Source organism: Theropithecus gelada, chromosome 7b, assembly GCF_003255815.1.
Source record: "Theropithecus gelada isolate Dixy chromosome 7b, Tgel_1.0, whole genome shotgun sequence".
Taxonomy (NCBI): Eukaryota; Metazoa; Chordata; class Mammalia; order Primates; family Cercopithecidae; genus Theropithecus; species Theropithecus gelada.
The window spans coordinates 72,991,177-73,008,908 of NC_037675.1; the positions used below are offsets into that span (position 1 = coordinate 72,991,177).

General features: G+C 38.9%; 1 protein-coding gene across 3 annotated transcripts in view; it reads left to right on the top strand.

The window, feature by feature from the left end:
* Positions 1-17,732, top strand: part of SIPA1L1 (signal induced proliferation associated 1 like 1) — a 151,655-nt gene that overhangs the window by 12,158 nt on the left and 121,765 nt on the right. The window lies entirely within an intron of this gene.

Below are 17,732 nucleotides of genomic sequence, written 5' to 3' on the forward strand. Positions count from 1 at the left end.
GAGATAAATACTCTTCAAAGCTGTCAAGGTCATGAAAGACAAGTACACTAAGGAACTCTTAGTATCTATAGGGGATTAAAAAGACATAACAAAAAATGCAACATGGGATTCTGAATGGGATTGGGGGGATTCCACATAGTGGAAACACTGGAAAAATTTGAATAAGAACTTTAGTTAATGGTATTGCGCCAATGTTAATTTCCTGGTTTTATTTGCGAGGGAGGATATCCATCACTTTGAGTATCATTTCTATGTTTTGGGGACATTTCAAGGCCTCTCTTCCAGCTATTTTGAAATATACCAGTAGATTGTTGCTAACTATAGTCACTCTAATGTGCTATTGAGCATTAGAACTTTTATTGTCTAACTGTATGTTTGTACTCATTAACCACCCTCTCTTCATCCTTGTCAGATGAAGAATTTGGAAATATTTTACCCCGTGAAACTCATGGTTTCTTCACTCTGTTGATTGTTTCTGCTGTACAAAAGTTTTTTACTTTAGTATAGTCCCATATGTCTATTCTTGTTTTCATTGCCTGTGCTTTTCAGGTCTTAACCATAAAGTCTTTGCCTAAACCAATGTCCTGGAGCATTTCTCCTTTGCTTTCTTCTAGTAGCTTTATAGTTTCAGGTCATATGTTTATTATGTCTTTAATCCATCTTGAGTTGATTTTGTATATAGTGAGAGAGAGGAGTGTAGAATTTTCCCAGCACCATTTATTGAAGAAGGTGTCCTTTCCCCAGTGTGTGTTCTTGACACCTTTGTCAAAAATTATTTGGCTGTAAATGTATGAATTTTTTTGGATTCTGGATTCTGTTCCATTGGTCTTTGTGTCTGTTTTTAGACCAGTGCCACGCTGTTTTGATTATGATAGCCTTGTAATATGTTTTAAAGTCAGGTAGTATGATGTTTCCAGCTTCGTTCTTTTTGCTGTGGATTGTTTTGTCTGTTCTGCCTCCTCTTTTTTGGTTCCATGTGAATTTTAGGATGTTTTTTCTATTTCTGCAAAGAATGACATTGGTATTTTGAATGGGGATTTGCACTGAATCTGTAAAATGTTGTCATTTTAATGATAATGATTCTTCCGCTCCATAGGCATGGGACATGTTTGTTTGTGTGTTCTTCAATTTCGTTCAACAGCATTTCATAGTTTTCCTTACAGAGATCTTTTACAACTTTGGTTTAATTTATTCCTAGGTATTTTTCTTTTCTTTTTCTTTTTTTTTTTTTTTTGTTTTATTTTGTTTTGTTTTTGTTTCTGTTGTAGGTGGGATTGCCTTCTTGATTTCTTTCTCAACTAATTTGTTATTGGTGTAAAAGAACACTACTGAATTTGTGTTGATGTTCATTTTGTATCATGCAACTTTACTGAATTTAATGATCCAGATCTAATATTTTTTTGGTGCAGACTTAAGTTTTTTCTAGATATAAGATTGTATCATCAGCACAGAGGGACAATTTGACTTCAACTTTTCTGATTTAGATGCCTTTTCTTTCTTTTTTTTACCTGATTGCTCTGGCTTGAACTTCCAATACCGTACTGGAGTGGTGAAAGTAGACATCCTTGTCTTGTTCCAGTTCTTAGAGAAAAGGATTTCAGCTTTCAGTGAAATCCGTGTATGATTTTAGCTATGTGCTGGTCATATATGGCCTTTATAATGTTGAGGTCTGTTTCTTCTATGCCTAGTTTGTTGAGAGTTTTTAATCTTGAAGGGATGCAAAATTTTACCAAACATTTTATGTCTATTGGGCTAATCGTATGGTTTTTCTTCTCCATTTAGTTGATGCGATGTGTCGTACTTACTGAGTTGCATATTTTGAACCATCTTTGCATCTCTGATATAAATCCCACTTGGTTATGGTGTATTATTTCTTTAGTGTGCTGTTGGATTCAGTTTGTTCATATTTTGTTGAGCATTTTTGCATGTATGTTCATATGGGATACTGACCTGCAGTTTTCTTTTTTGTGTGTGTCCTTGTCTGCTTTTGGTATCAGGGTAATGCTGACCTCATAGAATGAGTTAGGGAGAGTTCCATCTTCTTCAGTTTTTTGGAATACTTTGACGAGAATTTGTGTTCTTTAGAAGTCTGATAGAATTCAACAGCAAAGCCATTGGGTTCTGGGGCTCTTCTTTACTGGGAGACTTTTTGTTACTGCATGATCCTATAACTTGTTATTGTTCTGTTCAGATTTTCTATGTCTTCTGGATTTGATCATGATAGGTTGTATGTGTCCAGGAATTCATCCATTTCCTGTACGTTTTTTAGTTTGTTAGTGCCTCTGATCTTTTGTGTTTCTGTAGTTATCAGTTATGATGTCTCTTTTTTCATTTCTGATTTGATTTTGGTCTTCTCTCTTTTTTTTTTCTTGGTTATCCTACCAAGTGGTTTATCAGTTGCATTTGTCTTTTCAAAAAACCAACTTTGTATTTTGTAGATTTTTTTCTATTGTGTTTTTAGTCTCTATTTTGTTTAATTCTGTGATCTGTTATTTCTTTCCTTCTAATTTTGGGTTTGGTTTGTTCTTGCTTTTCTAGTTTCCTGAGGTACACCATTAGATTGCTTATTTGAAATATTTCTCTGTTTTTGTTGTAGTCACTTATTGTTATAAAATTCTCACTTAACAATGTTTTTGCTGTATCCCATTGGTTTTGTACTTTGTATTTTGGTTTTCATTTGCTTCAAGAAATCTCTTCATTTTCTCTTTAGTTTCTTCTTTGACCCAGTGGTCATTCAGGAACATGTTGTTTAATTTCTATGTATTTTTACAGTTTATAGAGTTTCTCTTGTTATTGGTTTCTAGTTTTATTTCATTGTGGTCTCAGGAGATACTTGATATTATTTCAAGTTTTAAAGTTTTTTTGAGACTTATTTGGGCCCTAATATATAGTCCATCTTGGAGAATGTTCTATGTGCTGATGAAAAGAATGTGTATGCTGCAACTGCTGAGTGAAATATTCTGTAAATGTCTGTTACATCCATTTGGTCTAATGTGTAGCTTAAATTCGGTGTTTCTTTATTAATTTTCTGTCTGGATGATCTGTCTAAGGATGAGAGTAGGGTGTTGAAGTCTCTTAACTCAGGAGTCCCCAACCACTGGTCTGTGGCCTGTTAGGAACTGGGCTGCACAGCAGGAGGTGAGCAGCAGGTGAGCCAGCATTATCGCCTGAGCTCTGCCTCCAGTCAGAACAGCGGCGGCATTAAATTCTCATAGGAGCGCAAATGAACCCTGTTGTGAACTATGCATGCGAGGGATATAGGTTGTGCGCTCCTTATAAGAATCTAACTAATGCCTGTCCCCTGTCCCCAAGGTCTGTGGAAAAATTGTCTTCCACGAAACCTGTTCCTGGTGCCAAAAAGGTTGGGGACCACTGCTCTAACTATGATAGTATTGGAGTCTTTCTCTTTAAATCTAATAATGTTTTGTTTATATATCTGGGTGCTCTGGTGGTAAGTGCATATATGTTTAGAATTGTTATATCCTTTTGCTGAATTGATCTATCTTATATAATGGCCTTCACTGTCTCTTACTTTGTTTAACTTGAAGTCTGTTTTATCTAAGTGTACCTATTCCTGCTCACTTTTGGTTTCCATTTCCATGGACTACCTTTTTCATCCTATTACTGTAGTCTGTATGTTTCTTTAGAGGTAAGGTGAGTTTCTTGTAGACATTATATAGTTGGGTCACATATTTTTTTTTTCCATTCAGCCCATCTATATCTTTTCTGTGGAAAATGTAGTCTGTTTACATTCAAGGTTATTATTTATAGGTGGGGACATATTTCTGTCACTTTATTAATTGATATCTAGTTATTTTGTATATTGGTTTCTTTCTCATATTGTTTACCACTGTGATTTGGTGGTTTTCTTTTTCTTTTTTTTTTTTTTTTTTGAGACAGGTGCTTACTCTGTTATTTAGGCCAGAGTACAGTGGTACGATCATGGCCCACTGCAGCCTTGAATTCCCGGACTTTAAGTGATCCTCCCACCTCAGCCTCCTGAATATCTAGGACTATAGGTATATGCCACCATGCCTGACTAATTAAAAAGAAATATGGCCGGGCACAGTGGCCCACGCCTGTAATCCCAGCACTTTGGGAGGCCGAGGCAGGTGGATCACGTGGTCAGAAACCAGCCTGGCCAAGCTGGTGCTACCCCGTCTCTACTAAAACTACAAAAAAATTAGCCGGGCATGGTGGTGGGCACCTGTAATCTCAGCTACTCAGGAGGCTGAGCCAGGAGAATCGCTTGAACCCTGGAGGTAGAGGTTGCAGTGAGCCAAGATTGCACCACTGCACTCTAGCTTGGGGAACGGAGCAAGATTCTTTATATTGAGATAAGGTTTTGCTCTGTCAATCAGACTAGAGTGTAGAGGCCTGATCTCGGCTAACTGCAACCTCTGCCTCCTGGGCTCAAGTGATCCTTCTGCCTCAGCCCCCTAAGTAGCTGGGACTACAGGCACACACCACCACGCCTGGCTCACTTTTCCATTTTTGGTAGAGAGGAGGTTTCACCATGTTGCCCTGGCTGGTCTTGAACTCCTGAGCTCAAGCCATCTGCCTGCTCCGGCCTCTCACAGTGCTAGAACTATATAGGTTTGAACAACTGCACCTGGCCTTAGCTAATTTTTAAAAAATTTGTTTCTAGGAAAGAAGTCTTACTATGTTGCCTAAGCTGGTCTCAAACTACTAGGCTCAAGCATTCTTTCTGCCTCACTGTCCCAGAGTGCTGGGATTACAGGTGGGAGCCACTGCACCTGGCCAAGTTTGGTGGCTTTCTGGAATCGTAACATTTTTGGGTGTTTTCATGATGGTGGTTACCATTTTTTCACTTCCAGGGCTAGGACTCACTTAAGCATTTTTTTTTTTTAAGCACTGAATTTAATACTAAAAAAGATGAATTCTCTCAGCTTTTGCTTGTCTTGGAAAGACTTTTTATCCTTCATTTATGAAGGATAACTGCTTAGTATAGTAGCCTTGGCTGACAGGTTTTGTTGTTGTTGTTGTTGTTGTTGTTGTTTCTCTTTTTTTCCCAGCACTTCTAATGTATTTTCCCATTCTCTACTGGCTTATAAGTTTTCTGCTTAGAAATCCACTGTTAGTCTGATGGGGGTCCCTTTATAAGTGACTACACACTTTTCTCTTGCTATTTTTGGAATTCTCTTTGTCTTTGGCTTTTAATGGTTTGACCAAAATGTGCCGTGGAGAAGCCCCTTTTTTATTGCTTCTGTTTGGGGATCTGTAAGCTTTCTGTATCTGGATATCTACATCTCTTGCTAGACTTAGAATGTTTTTATCTTATTGTTTCATTAAATATGTTTTCTAACCCTTTGACTTTCTTTTCACTTTCTGGGACTCTGAAAATTTGAATATTTGGTTGCTTTATAATGTCTCATGTCTCATAGGCTTTGCACTTTTTTTTATTCTTTTTGTTTTGCAATTTTTGACTGTTACTTGAAAAGATCTGTCTTCAAGTACTAAGATTCTTTTTTCTGCTTAATCTAGTCTATTGTTGATGCTTTCAAATGTATTTTGTATTTCATTCAATGAATTCTTCACTTCCAGTATTTCTTTCTATAATTTCTATCGCTTTGGTAAATTTCTCATTCATATCTGATATATTTGTGTTCTTTTTCAGTATTTGGTTGTATTTCACAGAGCTTCATTAATTAACATTTAGAATTCTTTTTCTAGGATTTTGTATATTTCTTTTTGATTGGGATCTGTTGCTGGAGACATATTGTATTCTTTTTAAGATGTCATATTTCTTAGTTTTTTCGTGGTTTCTATGTCCTCACATTGCTATGTACACATCTGATATAACAGCTGCTTCTTGCAGTTTTTTGAGTTTACTTTCATGGGGAAGGACTTTTTCCTGAAAATGTATCTATAGTGCTGGTTGGGTAGGGCATTTTGACTTTGATTCTGGGTGCATGTAGTAGTATAGTCTATGTATAATGTCTTTGTCTGTCAGCAGCATAAGTGGTATCTGTAATTTCCTCGACTTAGGGTACAGTCATTAATGGAGGCTTGCTGAACTTTTGCTGGTGACTGGGAGGTGGGCCAGTCATCAAGTCCAGTGGTAGCAGTGTTGGACTGAGTCTTTGTGTGTCTGGGCCTCAGGGCAGCAAACACCAGCACTTGTGCTAGCAGGTCCCGGCAGGTTAATTCTGGGGCTACAAGTGACTTGCTTAGATACCAGTAATGCTGGCAGTGGGCTGTACAGTTGTTGGAGTCCTGGGCCCTGGGAAGCAGGCATGATAGGGGTGATAGCAGGAACAGTGGTGGGATGACCCTCTGAGTTCTAAGTGGTGTGCACTGGTGTTGGTCGTGGCTATGGTGGACTGAGAGGGCTTGACCTCCGTCCCCTTGATGGCACATGAAACATTGGCTATGGTGGGCAGGGACTGAGTTATCCCCAGACCCCTAGAAGGTTGCTCAGGTGGGGATGGCAGTGGCTGCTCTGTGGCTGTGCTCCTGGGGAGGGCAGGATTGCTTTCAGTGGCAGCAGCCACATGCAGATGGGTGGAAAACATTCCCTTCCCTGTGCTTCAGCCCCGATGATGGCAACCCACAACAAAGGCACCTGTAGGCCGTGAAGTCTGGGCATGTGAAAATGGGTGATCTTACTCTGCTGGAGAAAGGGGGGTTGCTGCCAGTTGGCCCATGCTTCAGCCCTGGTGGTAGCAGTTTGCTATGGCAGTGGCTGCACATAGGGGATGTCAGTGGGGTTCCAGGAATATGGAGATGCAAGTGCTGTTGACCTCTAGGGCAGGGTGCAGTCTCTTTGGGGCTAGGCTGTCAAAATGGTGTCATTATGCTTGCTGTAGCTGCGTAGGACTCAGGAGGGTGTGTTGGACCAATCATGGGCTTCGTCCTGAGCAGTGCCCTGGCATGTTTTCCAGGCATCTCCTTATATTTGTTTCAGGGCCTGCAAGGGTCATGGGGCTCTTCCATAGCTAGGATCACAGGAGTGGGTCCACAATGGAAATGTGGCTCATTGGGGATCTCTCACTTACCCTGCACTGGGGAGTCTCTCCATGGTCCCAGCCAGTCCCAACAAAGCAGGCTCAGTTTCCTGGTTTTGACAATGATTATTGTACTGTATGTCGTTATATAAGATGTTAGCATTGGGGGAGTCTGGGTGAGCAATATGGAAATAACCTGTAATATATTTGTAACTTTTCTCTAAGTTTAAAAGGAGTCCAGATAAAAAGTTAAAAAAATTTATTTTTTTCGGGCAGAACAAAAAAATTAAAAACAAATAAAAACCTTCATGTACATATATGCATGTATATACAGTCATATACATGCATAAACACAGGAGCCATAGACGATGTGACACCAAAAGATTGGCCAGATGTTTGAAGCTTAAGTAGCACCCCCTTCGTAGTGTAGAGGGAATTGGGGGATGTAGGCAATTGTGAGGGTAGTAAATGGTTTTCAGGGGGAATGAATGAGCCCAAAGAATAGATAATGTCCTGGAACAAAGCTGCTCTGAGTTCCAGGGGGAGGTGACAGGAAGGTGAGGGGCAGAACCTCACCATGAACAATGGTGGTTTTAATATGCAGATAAACTGTCCCAGGTAATTTCCAGGAACTGCCCTCAGCATAATAGATGAAAAGCCTGCATGGTGTGGTGACTATTAGTGTTCTCTCTTTTAACATTTTTGCAGCTGTGTTTCAATATGCTTGGTTTGCTTTGTATTTTTATTCCATGCATTTTAAAACATTATTCTGGCCAGTGGGCAGTGGCTTATTAATACCAGTGCTTTTGGAGGTCAAGGTGGGAGGACTGCTTGAGCCCAGCAGTTCAAGACCAGCCTGAGCAACATAGTGAGACAACATCACTACAGAACATTGGCTTATGAATTCAAGTGGTTAATCTTTCCTGGTTATCTGATGTGATTCCTAGGGAGGGAGTTTCAAGATAATTTCACTTTTTTGGTAAGAAGTTTCCTCAGTCAGATAAGGAAATTCCAGAGGGTCCCTCCCTTTGCTTTCAGGGGAGAAACTAGAGAAGATTAGAAGGTCCTTGGTTCTGAGACATCTTCTACGGCTTTTCAATTTATTTAATTCAAAGATGTCCAGCATGCAAAAGCACCATATTTTGGGGTATTGTTATCTGTGCCCCAACACCTTCCATATGAAAAGATCAAAGCAACTACCTTGCTTGCTGATTTCCATATTCCAGTGAGTTTCTGTGCTCTTTGTTTGGCATTCTTGAAACAAAGGGCCTTTTAGATCTGTTGTTTCAGTACAAGTTGATGACATACATAATCAAGCTTGCCACGTATTTCCCAAATGTATACCTCTTTATATCTTCAGACAGTGAGACCCTCATTCTGAGCCCTGAAATTAGGTGCTCAAAAAAATTTGCTTTATTGCATCAATTCCTTTTCCAGTCTCTAATGGAGGTCCCTCCTCTGTATGGTGAGCCTGTTAATCTGAGCATCAAGGCAATGAGAGGAGACATCTTCCTATTTGCATTCAAGTCTAGTCTGAGAGAAGCATGAGCAGAAGCCATCTCTAGGACTCATGTAAACATTTAGTCAACAAATAGGTAGGTTTTGCTGAGTGTTTGGGACACTGCACGGTCCCTGTCCTTGTTAACAGTGGTGACTTCTGCCTTAACTGAATTTCTGGCTACCTGTTAGAGACTTCCCCCTAAATCCTCCAAAAGCCTTTTATCTTGCTGCAATATGCCTGGTAAGGAGGTGTAAAGGATGTTTTAAATATAAGGAGATTCATTCAGAGACAAATGTTTCATTGTAATTTCTTTCATTTAGATGGTAGTTTTTTTTTTTCCCTAGGCTAATGTTTGAATTGGTACTAACATTAAAAATAACATTAACTTTTAAACATATTCTTTATAGTCATTGACCATTTGCAAACCAAATGCATTTTTTATAGTTAAAAAAGTCTGGCCAGGCGCGGTGGCTCATGTCTGTAGTGCCAGCACTTTGGGAGGCCGAGGCAGGCAGATCACAAGGTCAGGAGTTCGAGACCAGCCTGACCAACATGGTGAAACCCTGTCTCTACTAAAAATACAAAGGTTAACCAGACATGGTGGCACATCCCTGTAATCCCAACTACTCAGGAGGCTGAAGCAGAAGAATCGCTTGAACCTGGGAGGCGGAGGTTGCAGTGAGCCATCGCACCACTGCAGTCCAGCCTGGGTGACAGAGAGAGACTCTGTCTCAAAAAACAAAGCAACACAAAAAACAAACAAACAAACCTTCCAATTATAAAAGTTATATATGTATATCATTATAGAAAAAATAGAAACTCTAGAAGATTAATTTTGTGGGAATACTAGTGGTTTTATTTCTGCCCCATCAGTCTTAATACATGCATACTCCTTTTTAAAATGAATAAGGAGTCTTAAATACAGTTTTACATTTTTGTCCTGCTTCTGTAATGGGCCATACCATATCTTTTTTAAAGTTTTTCAGCTGTTTTTTCCATTTCTTGTTATAATAAATAATGCTTACATTAACTGGTCTTAACTTTTTGTGGTTGTTGCCCCATTGATCCTGATAACAGTTTAGTGAAGCCTGTGAACTCTCCTTGGAATACATTTTTGTTTATTTATTTATTTATTTATTTATTTATTTATTTATTTGAGACTGGGTCTTGCTCTGTCACCCAGGCTGGAGTGTAGTGGCATGATCACAGCTCACTGCCACCTTGATCTCCTGGGCTCAAGTGCTCATCCCACCTCATCCTCCCAAGTAATTGGGACTACAGTTGTGTACCACTGTGCCCAGCTAATATTTTATTGATTGATTGATTGATTGATTGATTGAGATGGAGTCTTGCTCTGTTGCCCAGGCTGGAGTACAGTGGGACGATCTCGGCTCACTGCCACCTCTGCCTCCCGGGTTCAAGTGATTCTTCTGCCTCAGCCTCTCAAGTAGCTGGGATTACAGGTGCCTGCCACCATGCCTGGCTAGTTTTTATATTTTTAGTAGAGAGGGGGTTTCACCATGTTGGCCAGGATGGTCTCCAACTCCTGACCTCAAGCGATCCATCTGCCTCAGCCTCCCAAAGTGTTGGGATTGCAGATGTGAGCCACCGTGCCTGGCCAATTTTTTGTATTGATGGTGTCTCACTGTGTTGCTCAGGCTGGTCTTGAACTCCTAGGCTCAAGTAAGCCACTTACCCCCCTTCCCGCCCCACCCCATCAGCATAATGTTTTAAAGTGCATGAAACAAAAATACAAAGCAAACCAAGCATATTGAAGCACAGTTGCAAAAGTGTTAAAATTTTGAGACATAGTAATGGATGTGCTTCTTTCTTATTTCATGAGAAAAAGACCTGGTGGCAGCTCTGTTAGTTACCATCATTTCAAAGTAGGGGTGATTGTAATTAATATTCTGATACGTCTGCAACAACTTTAATGTAATATTAAACTGTGATTTCTGTTGGTGTCAAAGTCACATGTAAAACTAATATTAATATAGTTTGTTGCCTGCATTTGTAATTGATGAAAGCACTAAATTTCAGTTAGAAGTTAGTGAAAATAAAGATGCAATTTTTTCAGTCAAGTTTATAGACCCCCTAATTTCTATTCCTAGCCACATGCTTGTTATATAAGTTTTTTCCACATATCTAATTATTTCCATAAGGTGGAGCCCTGTAAATGAAATGTGAGCTTTACAGGAGCCTTGATTTTTATTGCCAAATTGCTCTTAAGAAAGCTTAGACCAGAAAGATCCACTGGTGTGTTTAAGACTTGTAGTTTAACATTCTCTTAACTACTTTGAATATTTACAGTTTATATTTTTGAACATGTAGTAAAGACCAACAAAAGACATTTTGTTTCTTTGATCACTAATGAGTGTCAATTTTTAAAAATATAACTATTGGCCATTTGTCATAGACTGATAGCAACCAGTAAAAAATCTCTCATGATTCTGCTAATCTTTATCCTCCCTTTATTTAAAAAAATTTTATGTACAGAAAAGTTGGAATATGTGTCCTTTTATTTTAAATAAGTTTGTCTTGTATTTTTTCTTTAATGATTTTGATGCAATTTATTAATGTCAACATAACTTCATACTAAAGTTTACCTTTTACTGAAAAGTTAGACGCCTATTAGGTGCTACTTTAGATACTGTTTTAAACCTCCAAATTCGATGTAATCTTTTCAAATACATCACCTCACTTTTTAAGTGTCACCTATGGGAAGAAGAAATGGAACGTCGGAGTACTATGCACTTTGTAAATGTGAGTAATTACTCTTAGGCAACAGTAATTATAAGTTTAGTGCCACGCTTTGGGACAGAATTCTGGCATGTGGCCAGTCCTGTTTAAATGTCCCCGTCCATTACTCTGACCTGCTTTTGATTATGGTGCGAGGTCCTAGGCTATTAAGTTCTCATGGAACCTCCACCCTTAAAATTAGGATGAGCCCTCTGAGGACCAGAAACCGAGAATCTAAGTGGTGCACTTCCCAGAAGGAGAGCCATTCTTTAAACACTTGGCCTTTTATTATGTCCACTTGGGCAAACCTGTGTTTCCTTTTAACAAGATAATACATTTCTTTCTTTTTAACATTGAATTCTCCAGTCTTTAGCTTTGTCCTCTCTTTCTTAGTCATTAGTCAGATTAACATGTAAGAAGTTGCACAAAAACAAAACCTGAAAAATTTGAACAGTGAGTGGTTTTCCTAGTTATTTTATTTTTTAAATTTTATTCCATTCTATTCCATTTATTCCATTCCATTCCATTCTATTCTATTCTATTCTATTCTATTCTACTCTACTCTACTCTACTCTACTCTACTCTACTCTACTCTACTCTACTGTATTTTGTATGTTCCGGGATACATGTGCAGAACGTGCAGGTGTGTTACATAGGTATACATGTGTCATGGTGGTTTGCTGCATCTATCAACCTGTCATCTAGGTTTTTAAGCCCCACATGCATTAGGTATTTGTCCTAACCCTCCCCTTGCCCTCCACCCGCTGGCAGGCCCCCATATGTGATGTTCCCCTCCCTGTGTCCATGTTCTTATTGTTCAGCTCCCACTTATGAGTGAGAACATGCGATGTTTGGTTTTCTGTTACTGTGTTAGTTTGCTGAGAATGATGGCTTCCAGCTTCATCCATGTCCCTGCAAAGAACATGACAACATGACTCATTCTTTTTTATGACTGCATAGTATTCTATGGTGTATATGTGCCACATTTTCTTTATTCAGTCTATCAGTGATGGGCATTTGGGTTGGTTTCAAGTCTCTGCTATTGTAAATACTGCTGCAATAAACATACGTGTGCATATGTGTGTCTAATGAAAATTTTTTTTTTTTTTTTTTTTGAGAGGGAGTCTCGCTCTGCCACCCAGGCTGGAGTGCAGTGGCCGGATCTCAGCTCACTGCAAGCTCCGCCTCCCGGGTTTACGCCATTCTCCTGCCTCAGCCTCCCGAGTAGCTGGTACTACAGGCACCTGCCACCTCGCCCGGCTAGTTTTTTGTATTTTTTTTAGTAGAGACGGGGTTTCATCATGTTAGCCAGGATGGTCTCGATCTCCTGACCTCGTGATCCGCCCGTCTCGGCCTCCCAAAGTGCTGGGATTACAGGCTTGAGCCACCGTGCCCGGCTCTAATGAAAATATTAAACTGATGAAAACATTGAGGGTCAAAGTTTATATTGTTAACTGTACTGATAGTGGCACACATGTAACCAACCAGGTAGACTACTTAAGAAAAATAGTTTAAATGTTAAAAATGGTGAAATAACTTTAAGCTATTGAAGTTGTCACTGTGCCATTCTTTGACCTGCTGATATATGATGAAGCCCAAGTCTGTCTGCTTATTACTTGTGTCTTTAGCATCCCCATTATACATTGACTTATGGTGTTTTTTTCTTGGGAAAAATGGAAAAGATTTTATTGTTCTTTCTGTATGATCAATTAGGGTAATTAGGGTAATTCTAAGATTTAGATGTGAACATTTTTGTGACTTTAACATATCTTGCCATATTGCTTTCAAAAGCAGTTGATACCAATCCACAGTGCCACCAGCAATGGATGAATATATTACATCTCTACCAAGGGCTGGTTTTTTATTTCAGAAACATTGTTTTTGATATTGGGTTAGTCATGAGATAGTACCTAAGTTTTATTTGCTTTGTGTTTCTTTGATTCGTGTTTCTGATGTCTATTTTTTCTATTAAACAATTTAAATTAACTATTATAAGCAGATGTTTTAAGCCATAAATTATAACTTTACAGATTACTTGTAAAACTGTACTTTTACTGTTCATAATTACATTCAGTTGAAATTATGCTATAGATGTCCTCAGGGAAGTATGCAACTGAAGTATTAAAAATAGCCTGCAGATACCATGATAACCAATGCAAGTGACAAAAAATTGCTGGTTGAAGCCCTGTGACTCTTGTAACTAGTTTCCTTTCCCCTTCACAAGTAAAACACCAAGCTTAACCTTTTTTGCCTTGTACACACATGCTTATGTATACCTTATAATCAGGTAATTGGACTGTGCCTGACCTAATTACTTTGAGCTTTGAACTATTTACTGTTTCCCCTCACTAAGAATGTGAAATTTTTATTATAATCATTATTGTGAATGTATCAACCAAAAATAAAACTATTTACCTGGAATATTTTAATGATGACATAATTATTTATTGGTACTCTTTGTACCATCCTGGTTAAAACCAAGAACCAGAACTAATAAGAAAACTTCAGACTAAACATTTAAATGTGAGGAATGGAGTAGGTGGAAGGAAGTCAACCGTATATGGATATAACGTTAATCTCTCTCCCTGTCAACAAAACCTTAAACAGCACATCAAGAAATAAAGCATTATGTCTCATCTGACTAGATAAACAGTTTGTTCCTTTAGGAACCAAGTTTTATTTAATGATATTTTTATTCATAATACAATTTTAGAAACTTATGGGAACATAATATTGTGTGTAATGGCTAAGAAAATGAGCTTTCAAATCAGCAGTTAATATGTTTAAATCTGGTACTGCTATATACTACTTGTGGCTAATTGACTTATCTTCTTTAAATCAAAGTTGCCACATCTATAAAAAAGAAGGAAATACCTTTTCTTTGTTTGTTGTTGTTGTTGTTGTTGTTGTCGTTGATGTGATTAGAGTACTTGGCAAAATGCTTTGCTTTGCTGCATTATATCATTCTAATGTGGTAATTGCTGTATTGGTTTTTGGCATCCCGGTATGCTGGCTCTAAAATATTCTAATTTCTGGTGGTCTAATACCTGTATTTCAGTTCATCCATCAGAAGCTTTCTCTACCCTACTTGAGGTTCCAATTCCTCTTCCCTTCCCCTTTTCTTCCTCTGACTTTCCTCATCCTGAATTTCCTCATCAAAGTCTTCCTTGCCTTTCTTTAACGCTCTTCATCTGAAACTCCCCTGTCCTTACTCCCCTTTCCTGCTAAACTTTCCACTCCAGAAGAAAGAGAAAGACAATTGTGGATCTGGCTAGAAGAACACTTTGTAATTATGGGTATCTTCGCTAGCAAACAATGGAAGTTAATGGCTGATAGGAAAACAAATTTAAAATGCTACATCACAGAACAAGTGTAGACACACTGCTTAGGGACCAGGGGCCTGAGAGGAAGGAAGAGACTGCAGTCTAGTATCTTCTAGCTTAGAACTCAAAATTGTAGCTGTGTGTGGTAGCTCACGCCTGTTATCCCAGCACTTTGGGAGGCTGAGGTGGGAAGATCACCTGAGGTCAGGAGTTCGAGACCAGCCTGGCCAGTGTGGTGAAACCTTGTCTCTACTAAAAAAAATACAAAAATTAGCCAGGTGTGTTGGCACGCGCCTGTAGTCCCAGCTACTCGGGAGGCTGAGGCAGGAGAATTGCTTGAACCCAGGAGGTGGAGGCTGCAGTAAGCCAAGATCGCGCCACAGCACTGCATTCTGGGCCACAGAGCGAGACTGTCAAAAAAAAAAAAAAAAAAAAAAGCGCTGAAAATGGTAATTTGCTGAATGAAACTCTTCTCTACCAGAAGGTTAAATTTAAATAGTACATTAGGATTTTGAATAGAATAAACTTGTGTTCATATGGAAAGAGTTTTTTCTATACTTCTGTAATCCTTAAGAGAAAAAAAGGACAGTGGACAAAAACAGAGCTTTTATTGTAAAAATATTTTTTTTTCAAGTTCAAAGACTTTGAAAAAGCAGAGTCTAGTGATGATAGTGGTGAATTTAGCATGGGAAATTGGACCGGAGTCTCCATCCATACCAATAGAACTGATACCGATGAAGACTGGCTGGAAAAGCTATTTGGGAAATAATAGCGAGAGCTCTTTTTTAGTGAAAACTTGACACAAGTTCAAAAATATCTTCCTACCATTATCTAACCAGAGATGGGTTTGTTTGAAGCTAGAGTCTGAAGAAAGTGTTTGAATTTAGTTTATAATTATCCCATCACCATTCCCCAAATTCAGAAATATACTTCATTAGCAGCTGGGAAAAGTTACAAAAAAATGTAGTCAGTTTTTGATGATGATATGCAAAAAGTTTAAATTATCGTTAATTTTACAGTTCTTATTATTAACAAAGTAATCTTATTTTTAGTCTTTAGTTTTAGTTTATTTTATGTAGGATTTATTTTTTAAATAACACAATTTGTATTTTATCTACCAGTAATACTAAAATGATTATGTTTAATATTTTTAGTTTATAAATTTATATTTTATTTACATTTTTGTAATGTTTCCATTTTTGTTCTTGAGATATATTAAATATTTGGTTTTAATAATTTGTGTTTTTATGAATTCATAACACTTTAAAATAAAGTTATTAGTATCAATATCCAAAGTAAACACTTGCATTTTCTTCCAGTATTCAGTCCCTCTTTTCAAAGATGTCTGTGCCATACTTTGGATGAGACCTAAAAAATTAGAGGACTTAGCCAAATAAAGGAGGGGTTAAGAAAAGAATGTTCTCAGCAGATTTTCTCAGATGATAAAAGACTGTGAGTTTGAGCACCTGAAAGAGAAGTTTAGTATCAGTGGTTCTCCAAATTTAAGAAGGTGAAAGGTCTGAGCTGAGGCTGGAGTGATTGACAGTGACAGGTTATGAGAACCTTTGGGAAACCTTGGAAAGGGTACAAGAACCTGAGTGTTTTAAGTTTTGTAGTAGGGTCAGATTTGCATTTTAGAAGCATCATCTGGCAGTGTGAATAAGTTGGATAAAAACAAACCAGTTAGAAGACTACTACAAACACTCAGGCAAGTGATGATAGGAGAAATAGTGGCAGTGGGATGAGGAAAAGATAGATTTGAGAGATGTCCAGAAACTGGAATTCACAGAGCATGACAACGGGTCTGGCATGAGCAACTGGTTGAATGTGGTAGCAGCTGCTGAAATAGGGACTGGATGGGGACCTATATAGGTTTCTGTGGGAAGGTGATAGGTTTACTTTTGCAGATGCACATGGGACAAACGGTTCCATTAGGTAAATGTAAGGATCTCAGACTTTGGCCCGGCACAGTGGCTCAGGCCTGTAATGCCAGCACTTTGAGAGGCCAAGGTGGACAGATCACTTGAGGTCAGGAGTTCAAGACCAGCCTGACCATCAAGGTGAAACCCCATCTCTACAAAAAATATAAAAAATTAGCCGGGCATGGTGGTACGCACCTGTAATCCCAGCTACTCCGGAGGCTGAGGCAAGAGAATCACTTGAACCCAGGAGGCAGAGGTTGCAGTGAGCCAAGATCACGCCACTGCACTCCAGCGTAGGTGACAGAGCGAGACTCTGTCTCAAAACAAACAAACAACAACAACAAAAACAAAAAAAAGATCTCAGGCTTAGAGATGTCTGGAGAGGACATGTAGACCTCTGAGAGTCATCAACCTTGAGGCGGTAGTTGAAGTTCTGAATGTGGGTGGAATATTCAGATGGGAAGAGGGAGGAAAACTAAGCTAGAACAGCCAGAGCAGTAGAAGGAAAATCAGAAGAGGGCAATGTCACAGGAACAGGGAAGTAAGAGTGTTTCTAGAAAACATGAAGTGATCACCTGTGCTAGATGTTATGGAGAGTTTGAGCCAGGTAAGGACCAAAAGTATCATTTGTTTTAACTTTGAGAAAGTCATTGGTGACCCATGCAATGGAAGTCAGATGATAATTCTGAAGTGAGGAATTGGACAGCTATTTCAAGAAATTTCCAATGGAAGAAAGGAAAAAGGAGATAACTCTTTAATTCTGACACGCCTGTGAGGAGTTGAGAATAAATGTGAGTTTAAACGTCATTAAACAATTATGGGAATTAGCAAGTCTAGAGGGAGAAGTTGAAGATTAAAAGAGGGTCATCAAGGCACCTGCGTCCCTAGGAAGGGGGAATGGGCAAATGGGGGTGGGGGTGGGGCTTTGGATCGTACAGAAAAAGAAGCTAGAGTCTGGATGCTGGTGACTTTGTGTGGATGGTAAGTTTGCATCTGAAATAGCTTCTTTATTTCCTTTGTGATGTAGACACATTGTCATTTGCCAAGATTGAGGAGAAGGTAGGTGAGGGGTGGTTACGGGAGAATAGAGCATGTTTGCCACATCTGCCCTGGAAAAATGGAGAGAGGAGCTGACCAGGGAAAGCTTGAGGATGAGGATGAGTTGAGGTTATTGATGGAATTTATGGTGGCCCTATATCTGGGAATTTCTCTAGCAGCAGAGAACTGCCATGCCACCTGCCCATTGTGAGATATGTGGGGTGTACTTGAGGAGTTCCTA